The 22,296-nt window shown below is 43.8% G+C and overlaps 1 protein-coding gene across 3 annotated transcripts in view; it reads right to left on the bottom strand.

Annotated features, from left to right (window-relative positions):
* Positions 1-22,296, bottom strand: part of galnt1 (UDP-N-acetyl-alpha-D-galactosamine:polypeptide N-acetylgalactosaminyltransferase 1) — a 71,656-nt gene that overhangs the window by 35,779 nt on the left and 13,581 nt on the right. For 2 of the 3 annotated variants that reach the window (XM_065027691.1, XM_065027692.1), the window contains exon 2: positions 3,243-3,354. The exons of the other annotated variant lie outside the window; for it this stretch is intronic. The gene's annotated coding sequence lies outside the window, so the exon portion shown is untranslated. The remainder of the gene's footprint in view (positions 1-3,242; positions 3,355-22,296) is intronic. 3 annotated transcript variants of the gene reach the window in all.

The following is a 22,296-nucleotide window of genomic DNA, read 5'->3' as shown; positions in this document are numbered from 1 at the left end:
ACACTCGAATTTAGAACCCAGTGCATTATCAAGCACACACAAACACACACACATGGTCATAAATGATCATAGTGTGTTTGTGTGAGCAGCCCAGGCACACACACACACACACACACACACTAGGACTTGCACAATTACCATGTAAATGACGGATGAAGACGTCATGAAAATAAATTAACCGCCATAACCGTTAATTATTTGTAATAAAAACAATTCTAAAACAAGTCTGAGTTGGGAATGAACAGCTGACTGAAATATGCATGGTTCCCCGGCTCAAATGTTGAAGATACGAGTGCATCGGCCCGTGGAGCCCAAACCCATCCAAATGTAGCATGAATCAGTCAGAAAAACCATTCAAACGTTACGAACCGCCAGTTCACTGACGTTGTTTACTCACATCATTTTATTTCCCCTCTGAAAATATCTGGAATCTTTTGTGACTTAATAGATGGGTCTTCTCCTATTGAACTAAGCAGGGAAATGACCGTATTGATCTCCAAGTCAGATTCCACCTGTGCATACAGAGCACAGCTGCTCACGTCAACCAGAACCTCCCCGATCAAATACTCCTGTATCTGCACGGCGCCTTCAGCATTCAAACACATGGAAAATGGCTCTCGCAATGTCAAATCATAGGCTTTATTAGTTGGGTGACAATGTCATTTGCTGGGTCATTGTTACCAAATGCACAGTAGAAAAGGGTGTTTTACTGACAGACTTGTGTAGGCTACCAGAGTGGACACAACTCACATCCTACAGACTGCACATCTTACTGCTGATTGGGCTTTTAGATGGACAGATTCACCATGACACATTGTTTTGGTAGTTTTGCTTTCATTTTTACATGAACATGATAAAGTTGTAATTTCCTAACTAGGACAGCTGCACTGTAGGCCTGTGGTCTGAGTCTGAGCAGGAGAACACCAGCTCTCCTCCGGAACTTTGCAAACGGTCAAAACCATTCACTTTTCAAACCCAAAGCTATGCTATAGAATGAATGTGTTCATGCAACAAATGTTAATGGATCGAATGGTATCGAACACAATCACATCAATTCCTTCCCCGATTCAAACCGAATCGCACCGATACTTTTGGTTTGAAACGTATCGTTCCTGTATCATATCGGAGCCCATGTATCTAGATGTGTGTCAAATCGTGCTTGTAAGGAGAGATGCACATCCCTAGTCATTTGAGTTGAATCAGCAAATCACAGAGTATATTTCCTGCTTTTACTTCCTGTTTTTACTTCCTGTTTTGCTCCTATGGGTACACTCGCAATTCCTGCCAGTCCACCCATTATGCCCATTCTACTCATTCTATTTCTATGGCAGCACATGCAGAGGAGAGGAGAAAATGTGCCCCCCAATGATTTTTTTTGCTATTCGGACGGTTATTACGGAGACACAGTTGTTTGACTGAGGGGGAGGGAGAGTGAGGGGGAGGTAGAGTGAGGTAGGGGAGGTAGAAGGAGGGGAGGGAGAGTGAGGGGGAGGTAGAGTGAGGTAGGGGGAGGTAGAGGGGGAGCGAGGTAGAGGGAGGTAGAAGGAGGGGGAGGGAGAGTGAGGGGGAGGTAGAGTGAGGTAGGGGGAGGTAGAGGGGGAGCGAGGTAGAGGGAGGTAGAAGGAGGGGGAGGGAGAGTGAGGGGAGGTAGAGTGAGGTAGGGGAGGTAGAAGGAGGTAGAGGGGAAGGGAGGGGGAAGGCGGTAGAGGGAGGGGGGGAGGGAGTTAGAGAGGGAGGGAGGTAGGTAGAAGTAGGGGAAGGCGGTAGAGGGAGGTAAAGGGAAGGGGAGGTAGAAAGGGAGGGAGGTAGAAGGAGGTGGAAGGCGGTAGAGGGAGGTAGAGGGAGGGGGAGGGAGAGGGGGGAGAGGGAGGTAGAGGGGGAGGGAGGTAGAAGGAGGGGGAAGGTGGTAGAGAGAGGGGGAGGGAGAGGGGGAGAGGGAGGTAGAGGGGGAGGGAGGTAGAAGGAGGGGGAAGGTGGTAGAGAGAGGGGGAGGGAGAGGGGGAGAGGGAGGTAGAGGGGAGGGAGGTAGGAGGGGGGTGGTAGAGAGAGGGGGGAGGGAGGGGGGGAGGGGAGGTAGAGGGGAGGGGAGGTAGAAGGAGGGGGAAGGTGGTAGAGAGAGGGGAGGGAGAGGGGGGGAGAGGGAGGTAGAGGGGGAGTGAGGTAGAAGGAGGGGGAAGGTGATAGAGGGAGGTAGAGGGAGGGGAGGGAGGGGGAGGTAGAGTGAGGTAGAAGGAGGGGGAAGGTGGTAGAGGGAGGGAGAGGGAGGGGGTAGAGGGAGGGGGAGGTAGAGGGAGTGAGAAGGCGTTAGAGGGAGGTAGAGAGAGTGAGAGGTGGAGGGAAGTAGAGGGAGTGAGAGGGGGAGGGAAGTAGAGGGAGTGAGAGGGGGAGGGAGGTAGAGGGAGTGAGAGGGAGGTAGAGGGAGTGATAGAGGGGGAGGGAGGTAGAAGGAGTGAGAGGGGGAGGAAGGTAGAGGGAGTGAAAGGGAGGTAGAGGGAGTGATAGAGGGAGGGAGGTAGAGGGAGGGGGAGGGAGGTAGAGGGAGGGGGAGGGAGGTAGAGAGAGTGAGGGAGGGGAGGGAGGGAGGGAGGGAGGGAGTGAGAGGGAGGTAGAGGGAGTGAGAGGGAGGTAGAGGGAGTGAGAGGGGGAGGGAGGTAGAGGGAGTGATAGGGGGAGGGAGGTAGAGGGAGTGAGAGGGAGGTAGAGGGAGTGAGAGGGAGGTAGAGGGAGGGGTAAAGAGAGAGAAACTGCCCACAAAGGCAAAATAAAAGCACTGTCAAATTGATTACTGATACAAAGCTTGGCACCAATGCAAAGTGGAATGAAACACTTCAATCTCAAATCACTCAGGCATTTTAGGACTGGAATCAATACACATTACTGTCACTGTGAGGGTGTTTCCAAGCACCAACACACACCCAACCAGTCTTATAAACCACAACTCCCCTCCTCCTCCTGGCCTCTATGAATCCTGTGTAATTGCTCTTTTAACACAACTTGTAATTGGGGCGTGGTGACTACATCTCTGAGGCTTTGCACACACACACACACACACACACACACACACACACGATCAAATCACACAAGCATCTCTGTGAGCAGTTTGACCCAGCAGACTTCTATCAGTCCCTGTGTCATATTGACCTGGTCGAGTCAATGTCGGATGACTACAGTTTAGCCATGTGAAAGCTGTAGTAGTAAAACTAACATAACTGGTCCTCTCTCACACACACACAAAGCTGTACCTGTCCTGCTGAGTAAAGGGGTCTCTGGTCCAGATGTACAGAGGCCCCACCAGCAGGGGGAGGAGCTTCAGAGATCCCACTTCCTCCTTCGCTTGTCACTCAAACATGCTCCCTGGAGACACAGAAACACATTGGTCAGTCTTCAAGCAACTCCCTCACACATACAGACACAGACAATACAGACCTGAGTCCAAGTGTCGCCCCACTGGCAAGACCATGAGAAGACTAGTGTGGTTTAACGTGAAGAAACAAGACTAACTCAGCCCCAAACCTGTGGCTACGTCAGACTTCAGACCAACACGTCCACTGACGTGTGGTTTACAGCCTTCAGAAGGGCTCAGGAAGCCCCTGTTCAGTGATCTGTCTCTCACTCCTCTCCTCTGTGTGGACACGACATGTTCCTGCTCCATGGTTTTCCCATCCTGACCCATCACTCTGGACCCGACCTGACCCAACCCACCACCACAGTGTTCCCATCACACCTCAGGGACACACACATCCAGAGAGAGAGAACGAACGGCGTCACGGGGAGCGGAAGAGAGATCAGACGGCGTGTCACTCAACAGGCTAACACACACTTCCTTCACCACTTCCCTCTGTGGCAGGAAACGCATCATCACCATCACATCATATCACCTGGCTGTCTATCACTCAGAACATAGAGCAGGATCCAGATCATCTCTGTCATCAGCATGATTCACTGCTCACAGCTTCACAGCAGCCTCAGTATGTCTCACCTCCCAAGACCAATCCTCTATGGTTTCAATGGACTAATGGGCTCAAATATATTTCAATCAAAGAAGACAAATAACATCCAGCCAAAGATGAACCTGTGATGGTACAAAGACACACACACACACACACACGCTACACTGGAGGCTCAAGAACCAGCAGCAGGATGAGAGGCCGGAGTGACGCATGAGGAATGGATTGAGGGAGGGCTGAAGATTCTCAGAGCTGCTCATTTTAGGGGATTAATCTTCTATTTCTGACAAACAGAAATAAACCCCCCCAGAGAGAGAGAAAGAGAAAGAGAGAGACAGAGAGAGACAGAGAGAGAGAGAGAGAGAGAGAGAGAGAGAGCAAGAGAGGGACAGAGACAGAGAGACAGAGAGAGAGAGAGAGAGACAGAGAGACAGAGAGAGAGAGAGAGAGAGAGAGAGAGAGAGAGAGAGAGAGAGAAAGAGAGAGACAGAGGGAGAAAGAGGGAGAAAGAGACAGAGAGAGAGAGAGAGAGAGAGAGAGTGAGAGAAAGAGAGAGTGAGAGAAAAGATGAAATCTCGCGTCTTGTGAGGCCTCCAGAACCACAACCTGACCCTATCCCCTCCTCTCTTCTCAGACCATTTCCGGAGACCTCCTCCCTTACCTCACCTCGCTCAGAACTCATCCCTGACCGCTGGCTGTCGTCCCTTCCGTCTTCAAGAGAGCGAGAGACCCCTTCTGAAAAAACCTAGAACTACAGACCAGTATCCCTTCTTTCTTTTCTCTCCAAAACTCTTGAACGTGCCGTCCTTGGCCAGCTCTCCCGCTATCTCTCTCAGAATGACCTTCTTGATCCAAATCAGTCAGGTTTCAAGACTAGTCATTCAACTGAGAAGAACAAGCAAGGAGAGCTCTGTAGCTCCGCACTGCTAAGCTAACTCTCTCTCCTCTGCTCTCATCCTTCTAGACCTATCGGCTGCCTTCTAGTACCAATGATGAACCATCAGATCCTCCTCTCCACCCTCTCCGAGTTGGGCATCTCCGGCGTGGCCCACGCTCCTGGAGCGTCCTACCTGACAGGTCGCTCCTACCAGGTGGCGTGGCGAGTCCGTCTCCAGACCACTGGTGTCCCCCAGGGCTCTGTTCTAGGCCCTCTCCTATTCTCGCTATACACCAAGTCACTTGGCTCTGTCATAACCTCACATGGTCTCTCCTATCATTGCTATGCAGACGACTACACAATTAATCTTCTCCTTTCCCCTTCTGATGACCAGGTGGCGAAATATAGGGCATCTCTGCATGTCTGGCAGACATATCCGTGTGGATCTGCTGAACCTCGGCAAGACGGACCTGCTCTTCCTCCCGGGAAGGACTGCCCGTTCCATGATCTAGAGCCATCAGACAACTGGTCCTCCTCCCAGAGCGCTAAGAACAATCCTGGACAACACCCTGTTTCTCAACTAACATCAAGGCGGTTTCCTGTAGGTTCATGCTGAGAGTACAGATCAACAGGAAGCGAGCGCAGGTGGCACTTAACATCTCCCGTCTGGATTACTGCAACTCGCTGTTGGCTGGGCTCCCTGCCTGTGCCATTAAACCCCTACAACTCATCCAGAACAGCCCGTCTGGTGTTCAACCTTCCCAAGTTCTCTCAGAGACGTCAGAGCTCCTCCGCTCCCTCCACTGGCTTCCAGTTGAGGCACTCGCATCCGCTACAAGACCATGGTGCTTGCCTAACGGAGCTGTGAGGGGAACGGCACCTCAGTACCTCCAGGCTCTGATCAGGCCCTACACCCAAACAAGGGCACTGCGTTCATCCACCTCTGGCCTGCTGCCTCCCTACCACTGAGGAAGTACAGTTCAAGTCAAAACTGTTCGCTGCTCTGGCCCCCAATGGTGGAACAAACTCCCTCACGACGCCAGGACAGTCCTTCCGGAGACACCTGAAACCCCACCTCTTTAAAATACCTAGGATAGGATAAAGTAATCCCTCTCACCCCCTCCCCTGAAAAGATTTAGATGCACTACTGTTCCACTGGAGGTCATAAGGTGAATGACCAATTTGTAAGTCGCTCTGGATAAGACGTCTGCTAAATGACTTAAATGTAAATGTTCCAGTGAGAGTGAAAAAGAGAGAGAGAGAATGTCGTCCTCCAGAACCACAGTCTGGTCCTTGGCCTACATACAACCAAGACATCAGTCTGGTCTAGTGGGGCTTTATCCTGACAGAATGTGTGAATGCAAGGCATTGGGTTTCCACTGTAGCAGATAATGTCGTCCTTCAGCGTCTGATGGCAAAGAGATCTGCCACTGGGAACAGACGTCAAGTCAACGTCTATTCCACGTTGGTTCAAAGTCATTTCATTTAAATGATATGGAAACAATGTTAATTCAACCAGTGTGTGCCAAGTGGGCTGTGTGTGTGTGTGTGTGTGTGTGTGTGTGTGTGTGTGTGTAACCCCCTCGACACACACACCATGCTCTGTGATGCAGAGCTAGAAAATGAGTGTTTCAGTTGTAGTGTAATGTGAAGATTAGAGAAGAACAAGCAAGGAGAGCATCTATAAATACACTGCTACACTGCCTGGCAATCATCACTAACCTGCATCCATCCATCCCTCCAGACCCAGGCAGGCAGCACAAAACATCACCCTATCTAGTACCAATGATAGGAGGATGTCCATGCATCTCTCTAATTCTCCCTCCCTCCCCATCTTCTCAAGCCAGTGGCTCACTGAATCTCCTGCCAGTTTGCGTTCTCTAGCCCAGTGAGTGTGTGTATATATGTGTGTGTCTGTCTGTGTAAGTGTGCTTTGGTGTATGTGTACAGTGCAGCAGATAGCAGTCACTAGGCTCCTCTCCAAAGCAGACAGCCAGGTCTACCAATAACACATTCCACAGAGAGTAGATAGCTCTAACAGAGAGTAGAGGGCTCTAACAGAGAGTAGAGAGCTCTAACAGAGTTAGTAACAGAGAGCTCTAACAGAGTAGGACAGTCTCTAACAGACACTAGAGCACTATTCCAGAGGGCTCTAACAGAGAATAGAGTAGCTCTAACAGAGAGTAGAGAGCTCTAACAGAGAGTAACAGAGAGTAGAGAGCTCTAACAGAGAGTAGAGCTCTAACAGAGAGTGGAGAGCTCTAACAAAGAGTAACAGGAGCTCTAGCAGAGAGCAGATAGTAGAGTCTAGAGTAGAGTAACAGAGAGTAGAGAGCTCTAACAGAGAGTAGAGAGCCCTAACAGAGTAGAGAGCACTAACAGGAGAGTAGAGGCTCTAACAGAGAGTAGAGAGCTCTAACAGAGAATAGAGAGCACTAACAGAGAGTCTAACAGAGAGCTCTAACAGAGAGTGTAGAGAGCACTAACAGAGAGAGAGAGCGTAGAGAGCTCTAACAGAGTAGAGAGCTCTAACAGAGAGTGGAGAGCTCTAACAGAGAGTAGAGAGCTCTAACAGAGAGTAGAGAGCCCTAACAGAGAGTAGAGAGCACTAACGGAGAGTAGAGAGCTCTAACAGAGAGAGAGCTCTAACAGAGAGTAGAGAGCTAACAGAGAGTAGGACAGTCTCTAACAGAGAGTGGAGAGCTCTAACAGAGAGAGAGCACTAACAGAGAGCAGAGAGCTCTAACAGCTCTAACAGAGAGTAGAGAGTGGAGAGCACTAACAGAGAGCTCTAACAGAGGTGAGAGCACTAAGGAGAGAGAGTAGAGATAACAGAGAGTCAGAGAGCTAACAGAGAGTAGAGAGCACTAACAGAGAGTTAGAGCACTAACAGAGAGTAGAGTAACAGAGAGGAGAGCTCTAACAGGAGTAGAGGAGCACTAACAGAGAGTAGAGAGCACTAACAGAGGAGTATAGTAGAGATTCTAACAGAGAGTAGAGTAGAGCTCTAACAGAGAGAGCGCTAACAGAGAGTAGAGAGCTAACAGAGAGTAGAGAGCACTAACAGAGAGTAGAGAGCTAACAGAGTGTAGAGGAGAGCTAACAGAGAGTAGATATCTAACAGAGAGTAGAGCGTAGAGAGTAGAGAGCTCTAACAGAGAGTAGAGAGCACTAACAGAGAGGATAGAGAGCTCTAACAGAGAGTAGAGAGCTCTAACAGAGAGTAGAGAGCACTAACAGAGAGCCTCTAACAGAGAGTAGAGATTAGATAGCACTAACAGAGAGTAGAGAGCTCTAACAGAGAGTAGAGAGCTCTAACAGAAGTAGAGAGAGGATATAGAGAGCTCTAACAGAGAGTAGAGAGCTCTAACAGAGAGTAGAGAGCACTAACAGAGAGTAGAGCATCACTAACAGAGAGTAGAGAGCTCTAACAGGACAGTAGAGACACTAACAGATTAGAGAGATTCTAACAGAGATAGCACTAACAGAGAGTAGAGAGCACTAACAGAGAGTAGAGAGCTGTAACAGAGAGAGCCTCTAACAGAGAGAGAGAGTGTTAGGATATCAGAGCGTAGGAGCAGTAACAGAGAGTAACAGAGAGTAGAGAGAGTAGAGAGCACTAAGAGAGTAGAGAGCTCTAACAGAGAGTACAGTCCTCTAACAGAGTAGAGAGCTCTAACAGAGAGTAGAGAGCATTTAAGTAGGAGCAACTAACTAGAGAGCACTACACAAGGGTAGAGAGCTCTAACAGAGTAGAGAGCTCTAACAGAGAGTAGAGAGCTCTAACACAGGGTAGAGAGCATTCTAGAGCACTAACAGAGAGTAGAGAGCTAACAGAAGTGAGAGCACTAAGAGAGTAGAGAGCTCTAACAGAGAGAGTCCTCTCTAACAGAGAGTAGCTCTAACAGAGAGTAGAGAGCACTAACAGGATATCAGGAGCTAGGGAGTGTAGAGCTCTAACAGAGAGTAGAGAGCCCTAACAGAGAGTAGATATTAGCACTAAAGGAGAGTCCTCTAACAGAGGTGTAGAGCAGCTCTAACAGAGAGTAGAGCCTCTAAACACACAACATATAGGAGCTCTAACAGAGAGTGAGAGCCCTAACAGAGAGTAGAGAGCACTAACAGAGTAGAGGAGCTCTAACAGATAGTAGAGAGCTCTAACAGAGTAGAGAGCTACAGAGCCCTAACAGAGAGTAGAGAGCACTAACGAGAGTAGAGAGCTCTAACAGATAGAGAATTCTAGAGAGCACTAACAGAGAGTAGAGAGTGTAGAGCTCTAACAGAGAGTCACACTAACAGAGAGTAGAGAGCTCTAACAGAGAGTAGGATATTAGAGAGCTAACAGAGAGTAGAGAGCACTAAGAGAGTATAGAGCTCTAGAGCTAGCTCTAACAGAGAGTGAGCTCTAAGAGTAGAACTAACACTAACAGAGAGTAGAGCTCTAACAGAGAGCATGAGAGATATCAGGAGCTCTCTACTCTCTGGTACAGAGAGTGTAGAGGAATTCTAACAGAGTAGAGCACTACAGAGAGGACTAACGAGGTGAGAGTAACAGAGAGTAGAGATATCTAACACAGCCTAACTAAACAGAGTGTAGAGCTATTTGAGATAGGATATTAGAGAGCGTAGGAGTAGAGCACTAACAGAGTCCCTCTCCAACAGAGAGTAGAGAGCTCTAACAGAGAGTAGAGAGCACTAGGATATTAGAGAGCTCTAACAGAGAGTAGAGAGCCTAACAGTGAACGTGAGTAGAGATCTAACAGATAGTAGAGCTCTAACAGAGAGAGCGCTAACAGAGAGGAAGCTCTCTAACCCTAACAGAGAGTAGAGAGCACTGAGAGTAGAGAGTGTAACAGGAGTAGAGAGCTCTAACAGAGAGTAGAGGACAGCCTTGGGAGAGCACTACTAACAGAGAGCCTCAAAACATTATATAATGTCTCTGACATATTACACACAACATATTACACATTTATCACACACACATGGACAAACGCACGTCCTCACACAGACTGATTTAGCTTTGGGACATACTATGTTCTCTCTCACATCTGCATAAACACAGACCCAAACAACTCAGTGGTAAAGAGCATCAACATGCTACAACAACATACATGTTATGTCACCCAAACGCATCCGCTCAAAACAACATATAATGTCATATAAACACGCTTAAACATAAATCATCAACCGTTAGACGCTCATATGTCACTGAGATGTGATGTTTCCTAAAGGCACTGAGGCGTTCTTCAGACTACATACATGTCATGTGTAGCCCCAGCTCAGTGAGGCAGCCGTGCAGGTGTGACTGTGTCAATGGAAGGTAGAACTAGACGTTAGCTCAACGGGGACTGAGAGACAGAGGTTGGGGGCCATGTCAGGTGGGCCTGTAAATAACCAGGATGAACGTGGCGTCGTTGTTGTTGTTTTTCTGTCTGTCTGTCCGTCTACTGTGTGGAGGGTACCCCCGCCAGCTGAGACTGACTGTACTTCATGATTATCATGGTGATTAACAGGCCGCTCCAGCTATGCCTGTAAAAACCACAAACCCTGACGCCTGCTATGACATCACTCTCTAGAACCCCTCTCCTCAATTCTTCTTCTCTCCTCCCTTCTTCTCTCCTCTCCTCCCTTCTTCTCTCCTCTACTCCCTTATTCTCTCCTCCCTTCGTCTCTTCTTCTCTCCTCTCCTCCCTTATTCTCTCCTCCCTTCGTCTCTTCCATTATTCTCTCCTCTCCTCTCTCCCTTCTCTCCTCTCCTACCTTATTCTCTCCTCTCCTCCCTTCTTCTTTCCTCTCATCTCCTCTTCTCTCCTCTCCTCCGTCTAGCCCCAACAGCACTACAGAATCCAGTCTCAGCCAACACCGTCCTTTCCTTTCTCCTCTGCATTCTCTCCTCCTCTCCCACGCTGCCCTGTTTCCATTCTGTCTGTATAAATACCATTCTGAGGAAGGAGAGAGACAGAGGGACACACTCGGGGTGTAGGAGTATTTGAAGTGTTAGGATATCAGGAGCGTAGGAGTGTAGAGGACAGTCCTCTCTCCACACACTCGGGGTGTAGGAGTATTTGAAGTGTTAGGATATCAGGAGCGTAGGAGTGTAGAGGACAGTCCTCTCTCCACACACTCGGGGTGTAGGAGTATTTGAAGTGTTAGGATATCAGGAGCGTAGGAGTGTAGAGGACAGTCCTCTCTCCACACACTCCTATGGTACCTTAACACAGATAATAAACAGCTCCACTGTTCTGGAACTAAACATGGTGGAGGAGTTCCATTTCAGCACAGTCAGGCCATTCTGAGCATGTAAAGTCAGCTCAGAATGGCTGTAGAACCCCCCTTCATCCTTCTCTCTCTCTTTCTCTGTCCACAGCCCAGCAACCACTCTTTACAGAACCACCATGGCAACCACACTAGTAGCTGGGAGAGAGAGAGAGAGAGAGAGAGAGAGAGAGAGAGAGAGAGAGAGAGAGAGAGAGAGAGAGAGAGAGAGAGAGAGAGAGAGAGAGAGAGAGAGAGAGAGAGAGAGAGAGAGAAGAGAGAGAAAGGGTGGTAGAAGAGGAGATCTGAAAGGAGTTGGCTGTGTAACTGTTGTAGCAACAGCTGTCTGGCCATCAGCAAGCAGTTAGGCCATGGCAGTATGTCTGTTGTGTGTGTGTTGTGGAGGCATGTGTGTGTTCGAGTATGAGCTTGTGTGCCAGCCCAGCTGTCTGTTCACAGTCCACAAGTGTGTGTGTGTGTGTGTGCGTGCCTGTGTAAGTGTGTGTCAGAGGCTAGCGTATGCCGAAACAGAGAGGTCTCCAAGGACGACATCCTCTGCTCTCAACAACAATGACGATGCCAACACACACACCAGGGTTTCCGTTAGGAAAATGTGGCTCCGGACATTTGACCGGCAGCAAATAATGATTATTTATTTTCAGGGGAAGATCAGCTGTAATACTGCAGATAGAGTGTGGGTTCTTTCAATGTAATTGTCTGTATCATTTCCAATCCCCTATACATTTTTTTTTTAACAAACATTTTATTGTATTATTTTCCCTTAACCCTACCACCCCTCCCTAATTGGAGTAAATTAATGGACAACAATACTTAGGCTTCTACATCTAGTTGATACATACTATCTACATTAAACACATGGCACATTTCACACTAGTTATCTATTTATTTTAGTCCCACCCTTCAGCTACCCTCAACCCTTCCCATCAACAGCACCACCCGTAGCACGCTCTCCAGCAGGTATATCTCACTGGTCATCCCCAAAGCCAACACCTCCTTTGGCCGCCTTTCCTTCCAGTTCTCTGCTGCCAATGACTGGAACGAATTGCAAAAATCGCTGAAGTTGGAGACTTATATTTCCCTCACCAACTTTAAACATCAGCTATCTGAGCAGCTATGCGATCGCTGCAGCTGTACATAGCCCATCTGTAAATAGCCCACCCAATCTCCCTACCTCATCCCCATATTGTTTTTATTTACTTTTCTGCCCCCTCTGCACACCAGTATTTCTACTTGCACATCATCATCATCTGCACATTTATCACTTCAGTGTTAATTTGCTAAATTGTAATTACTTCGCTACTATGGCCTATGTATTGCCTTACCTCCCCACGCAATTTACACACACTGCATATAGACTTTTTCTATTGTGTTATTGTCTCTGTTTGTTTATTCCATGTGTAACTCTGTGTTGTTGTTTGTGTACCACTGCTTTGCTTTATCTTGGCCAGGTCGCAGTTGTAAATGAGAACTTGTTCTCAACTGGCCTACCTGGTGAAATAAAAGTGCATTTTTTTATTATATATATATATATATATATATTTCAATCTATCTCTGAAAACCATCCAGTTTGGATTTCTACTTGCCAAATATTTTTCAGCGGCGCTGTGATGTTTCACAAAAGTTCTGATCCTTTCTATTCTCATAGATTCTACAGATAGTAAATTAAAGATGAAACTTTTTACTAAGAGTATTATTATACGAGTGATTGAATGGCTATGGCTTTCAGATCACCCAGTAGTGCAATCTGCAGACTTAGCTCCAGGTTAATGTTGTGATTTCTCAGCCGTTCCTGAACCTGCGACCAAACACCAAGCTAGACATATATGAACTAGAGGTCGACTGATTATGATTTTTCAACGCCGATACCGATACAGATTATTGGAGGACCAAAAAAGCCGATACCAATTAATCAGACATTATTTAATTTTTTTGTTGTAATAATGACAGTTGCAACAATACTGAATGAACACTTATTTTAACTTAATATAATACATCAATAAAAGCAATTTAGCCTCAAATAAATAATGAAACATGTTCAATTTGGTTTAAATAATGCAAAAACAAAGTGTTGGAGAAGAAAGTAAAAGTGCAATATGTGCCATGTAAGAAAGCTAACGTTTCAGTTCCTTGCTCAGAACATGAGAACATATGAAAGCTGGTGGTTCCTTTTAACACAAGTCTTCAATATTCCCAGGTAAGAAGTTTTAGGTTATAGTTATTCTAGGAATTATATATAGGACTATTTCTCTCTATACGATTTGTATTTCATTAACCTTTGATTAACCTTTGATTAACCTTTGACTGGATGTTCTTATAGGCACTTTAGTATTGCCAGTGTAACAGTATAGCTTCCATCTCTCCTCGCCGCTACCTGGGCTCGAACCAGGAACACATCAACAACAGCCACCCTCGAAGCATCGTTACCCATCGCTCCACAAAAGCTGCAAGGGGAACAACTACTCCAAGTCTCAGAGCGAGTGACATGTGAAACACTATTAGCGCGCACCCCGCTAACTAGCTAGCTATTTCACATCATTTACACCAGCCTAATCTCGGGAGATGATAGGCTTGAAGTTATAAACAGCGCAATGCTTGAAGCATTGCGAAGAGCTGCTGGCAAAACGCACTAAAGTGCTGTTTGAATGAATGCTTACGAGCCTGCTGGTGCCTATCATCGCTCAGTCAGACTGCGCTATCAAATCATAGACTTAATTATAACATAATAACACACAGAAATACGAGCCTTAGGTCATTAATATGGTTGAATCCAGAAACGATCATTTCGAAAACAAAAAGTTTATTCTTTCAGTGAAATACAGAACCGTTCTGTATTTTATCTAACGGGTTGCAACCCTAAGTCTAAATATTCTTCTTACATTGTACATCCTTCAATGTTATGTCATAATTACGTACAATTCTGGCAAATTAGTTCGCAACGAGCCAAGCGGCCCAAACTGTTGCATATACCCTGACTCTGCGTGCAATGAACGCAAGAGAAGTGACACAATTTCACCTGGTTAATATTGCCTGCTAACCTGGATTTCTTTTAGCTAAATATGCAGGTTTAAAAATATATACTTCTGTGTATTGATTTTAAGAAAGGCATTGATGTTTATGGTTAGGTACACGTTGGAGCAATGACAGTCCTTTTTCGCAAATGCGCACCGCATCGATTATATGCAACGCAGGACACGCTAGATAAACTAGTAATATCATCAACCATGAGTAGTTATAACTAGTGATTATGATTGATTGATTGTTTTCTATAAGATAAGTTAAATGCTAGCTAGCAACTTACTTTGGCTTCTTACTGCATTCACGTAACAGGCAGGCTCCTCGTGAGGCAGGTGGTTAGAGCGTTGGACTAGTTAACCGTAAGGTTGCAAGATTGAATCCCTGAGCTGACAAGGTAAAAATCTGTCGTTCTGCCCCTGAACAAGGCAGTTAACCTGTTGCTTCTACTCGGGACGCTTGCGTCCCAACTAGAGCTCTGGAAATGTAAATGCGCTACGCTAAATGCTAATAGTATTAGTTAAAACTCAAAAGTTCATTAAAATACACATGCAGGGTATCGAATTAAAGCTACACTCGTTGTGAATCCAGGCAACAAGTCAGATTTTTAAAATGCTTTTCGGCGAAAGCATGAGAAGCTATTATCTGATAGCATGCAACACCCCAAAAGACCCACAGGGGACGTAAACAAAATAATTAGCATTTCGGCGTTACACAAACCGCACAATAAAATAGAAAACATTCATTACCTTTCACCATCTTCTTTGTTGGCACTCCTAGATGTCCCATAAACACTATTTGGGTCTTTATTTCGATTAAATCGGTCCATATAAAGCCTAGATATCGTTATATGTAGACTGTGTGATAAACGAAAAAAACATTGTTTCAAAACGTAACGTCATTTTTTAAAATTCTAAAAGTCGACGATAAACTTTCACAAAACACTTCGAAATACGTTTGTAATGCAACTTTAGGTATTAGTAAACGTTAATAAGCGATAAAATTCATCAGGAGGCGATGTAAAGATCATTAGCTGTCCGTCTGGAAAAATGTCCGGCTAGAAACTCAACGAAAATATCCGGTCCTAGACCTAAGGAAATACGGTGCCCTGCATGTGTTTGACCAAGAAAAAACTCGAAGGGAAATGACAAGACTCTAGACACCATGTGGAAGCTGTAGGTACTGCAACCTCAGTCAATTAATTGTGGTTCACCTTTATCAATGGGTTCAAGTAGCGCATGGATATATTTTCCCATTTTCAGTGATCAGTTTTTCCTGTGCTTTTCGATGTAAATGCCGTTCTGGTAAAGCCACAGCAGTGATTTAACCAGTTTTTTAAACGTCTGAGTGTTTTCTATCCACACAGACTAAGCAAATGCATATACTATATTCCTGGCATGAGTAGCAGGGCGCTGAAATGTTGCGCGATTTTTAACAGAATGTTCAAAAAAGTAGAGGGTCGACTTAAGAGGTTAACTCACCGTTCCTAGGCCGTCATTGAAAATAAGAAAGTGTTCTTAACTGACTTGCCTAGTTAAATAAAGTTGTGAAAATATATATATATATATATATATATATATATTTAAGAATAAAAATTAAAATCGGCGTCCAAAAATACAGATTTCCGATTGTTATGAAAACTTGAAATCGGCCCTAATTAATCGGCCATTCCGATTAATCGGCTGACCTCTAATATGAACAGTACCAAAACAAGTGATGTAATGATTCTGTCTCTTCACAGCCAAACCTGGACAACTGGGATGGTTGTATCCCCTGATAACATTCTATTGGTTGTATCCCCCACATAATATTCTATTGTTGTATCCCCACATAATATTCTATTGTTGTATCCCCACATAACATTCTATTGGTTGTATCCCCACATAACATTCCATTGGTTGTATCCCCACATAACATTATATTGGTTGTATCCCCACATAACATTATATTGGTTGTATCCCCCACTTAACATTCTATTGGTTGTATCCCCACATAACATTCTATTGGTTCTATTGGTTGTATCCCCCACATAACATTATATTGGTTGTATCTTCCACATAACATTATATTGGTTGTATCCCCCACATAACATTATATTGGTTGTATCCCCACATAACATTCTATTGGTTGTGTCCCCCACATAACATTCTATTGGTTGTGTCCCCCACATAACATTCTATTGGTTGTATCCCCCACATAACATTATATTGGTTGTATCCCCACATAACATTCTATTGGTTGTATCCCCTATTGGTTGTATCGCCACATAACATTCCATTGGTTGTATCCTCCACATACTGTATAACATAACATTCTATTGGTTGTATCCTCCACATAACATTATATTGGTTGTATCTCCACATAACATTCTATTGGTTGTATCCCCACATAACATTCTATTGGTTGTATCCCCCACATAACATTATATTGGTTGTATCCCCCACATAACATTCTATTGGTTGTATCCCCACATAACATTCTATTGGTTGTATCCCCACCTAACATTCTATTGGTTGTATCCCCACATAACATTCTATTGGTTGTATCCCCACATAACATTCTATTGGTTGTATCCTCCACATAACATTATATTGGTTGTATCCCCCACATAACATTCTATTGGTTGTATCCCCACCTAACATTCTATTGGTTGTATCCTCACATAACATTCTATTGGTTGTATCCTCACATAACATTCTATTGGTTGTATCCCCCACTTAACATTCTATTGGTTGTATCCCCACATAACATTCTATTGGTTGTATCCCCACATAACATTATATTGGTTGTATCCTCCACATAACATTATATTGGTTGTATCTTCCCATAACATTCTGTTCTATTGGTTGTATCCCCAAACATTCTATTGGTTGTATCCCCACATAACATTCTTGGTGTTGTATCCTCACATAACATTCTATTGGTTGTATCCTCCACATAACATTCTATTGGTTGTATCCCCCACATAACATTCTATTGGTTGTATCCCCACATAACATTATATTGGTTGTATCCCCCACATAACATTATATTGGTTGTGTCCCCCACATAACATTCTATTGGTTGTATCCCCCACATAACATTATATTGGTTGTATCCCCACATAACATTCTGTCGGTTGTATCCCCACATAACATTCCATTGGTTGTATCCTCCACATAACATTCTATTGGTTGTATCTCCACATAACATTCTATTGGTTGTATCTCCACATAACATTCTATTGGTTGTATCCTCCACATAACATTATATTGGTTGTATCCCCCACATAACATTCTATTGGTTGTATCCTCCACATACTGTAACATTCTGTCGGTTGTATCCCCACATAACATTATGTTGGTTGTATCCTCCACATAACATTCTATTGGTTGTATCCCCACATAACATTCTATTGGTTGTATCCCCACCTAACATTCTATTGGTTGTATCCCCCACATAACATTCTATTGGTTGTATCCCCACCTAACATTCTATTGGTTGTATCCCCACATAACATTCTATTGGTTGTATCCTCACATAACATTCTATTGGTTGTATCCCCACATAACATTCTATTGGTTGTATCCCCACATAACATTATATTGGTTGTATCCCCCACATAACATTCTATTGGTTGTATCCTCACATAACATTCTAATCCCCATAACATTATATTGGTTGTATCCCCACATAACATTCTATTGGTTGTATCACATAACATTCTATTGGTTGTATCCCCACATAACATTCTATTGGTTGTATCCCCACATAACATTCTATTGGTTGTATCCCCACATAACATGGTTGTATCCCCACATAACATTCTATTGGTTGTATCCCCCACATAACATTCTATTGGTTGTATCCCCACATAACATTCTATTGTTGTATCCCACATAACATTCTATTGGTTGTATCCCCACATAACATTCTATTGGTTGTATCCCCACATAACATTCTATTGGTTGTATCCCCACATAACATTCTATTGGTTGTATCCCCACATTCTATTGGTTGTATCCCATAATCCCCATTTCTATTGGTTGTATCCCCACATTTCTATTGGTTGTATCCCCACATAACATTAACATTCTATTGGTTGTATCCCCACATAACATTCTATTGGTTGTATCCCCACATAACATTCTATTGGTTGTATCCCCACATAACATTCTATTGGTTGTATCCCCACATAACATTCTATTGGTTGTATCCCCACATAACATTCTATTGGTTGTATCCCCACATAACATTCTATTGGTTGTATCCCCACATAACAACATTCTATTGGTTGTATCCATAACATTCTATTGGTTGTATCCTCCACATAACATTATATTGGTTGTATCCCCCACATAACATTCTATTGGTTGTATCCTCCACATACTGTAACATTCTGTCGGTTGTATCCCCACATAACATTATGTTGGTTGTATCCTCCACATAACATTCTAACATAACATTCTATTGGTTGTATCCCCACCTTGGTTGTATCCCCCACATAACATTCTATTGGTTGTATCCCCACCTAACATTCTATTGGTTGTATCCCCACATAACATTCTATTGGTTGTATCCTCACATAACATTCTATTGGTTGTATCCCCACATAACATTCTATTGGTTGTATCCCCACATAACATTATATTGGTTGTATCCCCCACATAACATTCTATTGGTTGTATCCTCACATAACATTCTATTGGTTGTATCCCCCACATAACATTATATTGGTTGTATCCCCCACATAACATTCTATTGGTTGTATCTCCGCATAACATTCTATTGGTTGTATCCCCCACATAACATTCTATTGGTTGTATCCCCCACATAACATTCTATTGGTTGTATCCCCCACATAACATTCTATTGGTTGTATCCCCACATAACATTCTATTGGTTGTATCCCCACATAACATTCTATTGGTTGTATCCCCCACATAACATTCTATTGGTTGTATCCCCATAACATTCTATTGGTTGTATCCCCACATAACATTCTATTGGTTGTATCCCCACATAACATTCTATTGGTTGTATCCCCACATAACATTCTATTGGTTGTATCCCACATAACATTCTATTGGTTGTATCCCCACATAACATTCTATTGGTTGTATCCCCACATAACATTCTATTGGTTGTATCCCCCATAACATTCTATTGGTTGTATCCCCACATAACATTCTATTGGTTGTATCCCCACATAACATTCTATTGGTTGTATCCCCACATAACATTCTATTGGTTGTATCCCCACATAACATTCTATTGGTTGTATCCCCACATAACATTCTATTGGTTGTATCCCCACATAACATTCTATTGGTTGTATCCCCCACATAACATTCTATTGGTTGTATCCCCACATAACATTCTATTGGTTGTATCCCCACATAACATTCTATTGGTTGTATCCCCACATAACATTCTATTGGTTGTATCCCCACATAACATTCTATTGGTTGTATCCCCACATAACATTCTATTGGTTGTATCCCCACATAACATTCTATTGGTTGTATCCCCCACATAACATTCTATTGGTTGTATCCCCACATAACATTCTATTGGTTGTATCCCCACATAACATTCTATTGGTTGTATCCCCACATAACATTCTATTGGTTGTATCCCCCACATAACATTCTATTGGTTGTATCCCCACATAACATTCTATTGGTTGTATCCCCCACATAACATTCCCGACACAACAATAATTCGGTATAAAAATTTAAATTGAAAAAAGCTCTAAGCTTTGAATCCGGCATTGTTTTGTATATCAGTTCATAAACCACGTGCCAAGGAATCGACACATCGAAAAACTATTTTGCAACCTGTATGGTGGTAGCATTGAAATTTTCCAGACATTTAAGTAATTGAACCTGATGAGGGCGTACACCCACAGTGCTCAGGATGACAGAAATCACATGATGTTCATTCATCTTAACAGAACATGCAACTCCAGGATGTCACAGGGTCTGTCCTTCCTATCAAATTCTGATACTCATTTCAAGATGTTCGAATAACTGTCCACATTTACTTTTCCTCAGTCAACAAGACCATTAACGATTATCACTAGCCTGTCAATCTACAATCACCCATAGTAGAAAAGTTGACCTATTCTATTGGTGCAACAAAATAACCAGCCTTTTCAAAACAGACTCTGGGACAGTTGTGGGACGATAGATCCCAAAGTCATACAACCAGTAGGTCTAGGATACAAACAAAACTTTAAAAAGCAATGAGGCTGATGCAACAGATCAGATCGTTTAGCTTAAAATGTTTATAAACTATTATTTCTACACATCATAAGCGCATCAATGCGCACAAGGCAGTAGGTTACGTGCGAATGTTCGTTCAATAATGGAGTTAGCGGGAAAACAGTGCAACGCATATATACGAGAGGTTTGATGTGACAGAGATGAAAATATCTGTCACATGAAATGTAGAAAGACAGGAGCTCTAAAGATGCAACAACTACATGGGTTGCTAATATGAATAGGGTTGCTAATATGAATAGGGTTGCTAATATGAATAGGGTTGCTAATATGAATAGGGTTGCTAATATGAATAGGGTTGCTAATATGTATAGGGTTGCTAATATGAATAGGGTTGCTAATATGAATAGGGTTGCTAATATGAATAGGGTTGCTAATATGTATAGGGTTGCTAATATGAATAGGGTTGCTAATATGAATAGGGTTGCTAATATGAATAGGGTTGCTAATATGAATAGGGTTGCTAATATGTATAGGGTTGCTAATATGAATAGGGTTGCTAATATGAATAGGGTTGCTAATATGAATAGGGTTGAAGATTGGCTACTGGACAATGAAAGAAAGTTGATTTGAAAACCAATAAATAGAAAAAGGCTACTGGTTTCAAGGGCATGTGAAATACTTTTTGGCTAGGCTACTTTGAAGCAAGCCTCATAATATGATGTAAACATTCAGGTTTCAAACAATTAAGTAGGCTATATGTTTTCAAAATGCATACTGCCTCCAGCTCATTGCAAAGTGGTGTGTGAACCAGTGCTGAAGCCTGGTTACCGTTGTCTATGCACTTGATTAGCGAATGGGAAGCACGCTTCAATTACCAGTAAAAAAAAAAAAAATAGTAGCTCTTTTTAATTGTGGCCATAAAAACAGTTTTTAACACGCGATTGCATTTCGGATTGTTGTGCAATGATTGAGCTTATAAAAGCATGTTTCACTCCAGCAGCAACGAAGGAGCTGTTTGAGGATGGGGAGCTGTTTGAGGATTGAGGAGCTGTTTGAGGATTGAGGAGCTGTTTGAGGATTGAGGAGCTGTTTGAGGCTGGAGGAGCTGTTTGAGGAGCTGTTTGAGGGTTGAGGAGGTGTTTGAGCTGCTTCCTGTTTACAGAGAGTGGTGACTGCTGAGCAGAGGAAAAGGAACAACATAGACACTGAAACCACATTGACAGACCTGGGCCTACATGTACACCAGTCCACCTACACAAACCAACACCGTCCAGATCTCTTGTCCTCTAGCTACAGTTGGTTATATCCTGTAGTGACAGTCCAGATCTCTTGTAATCTAGCTACAGTAGGTTATATCCTGTAGTGACAGTCCAGATCTCTTGTCCTCTAGCTATAGTAAGTTATATCCTGTAGTGACAGTCCAGATCTCTTGTCCTCTAGCTACAGTAGGTTATATCCTGTAGTCACAGTCCAGATCTCTTGTCCTCGAGCTACAGTAGGTTATATCCTGTAGTGACAGTCCAGATCTCTTGTCCTCTAGCTACAGTAGGTTATATCCTGTAGTCACAGTCCAGATCTCTTGTCCTCTAGCTACAGTAGGTTATATCCTGTAGTCACAGTCCAGATCTCTTGTCCTCTAGCTACAGTAGGTTATAGGTTATATCCAGATGTCCTCTAGCTAGTCCTGTAGTCACAGTCCAGATCTCTTGTCCTCTAGCTACAGTAGGTTATATCCTGTAGTCACAGTCCAGATCTCTTGTCCTCTAGCTACAGTAGGTTATATCCTGTAGTCACAGTCCAGATCTCTTGTCCTCTAGCTACAGTAGGTTATATCCTGTAGTCACAGTCCAGATCTCTTGTCCTCTAGCTACAGTAGGTTATATCCTGTAGTCACAGTCCAGATCTCTTGTCCTCTAGCTACAGTAGGTTATATCCTGTAGTCACAGTCCAGATCTCTTGTCCTCTAGTTACAGTAGGT

The sequence above is a fragment of the Oncorhynchus nerka genome, linkage group LG14 (assembly GCF_034236695.1).
Source record: "Oncorhynchus nerka isolate Pitt River linkage group LG14, Oner_Uvic_2.0, whole genome shotgun sequence".
NCBI classification, from domain to species: domain Eukaryota; kingdom Metazoa; phylum Chordata; class Actinopteri; order Salmoniformes; family Salmonidae; genus Oncorhynchus; species Oncorhynchus nerka.
This window is presented reverse-complemented; position numbering and strand designations above follow the sequence as displayed.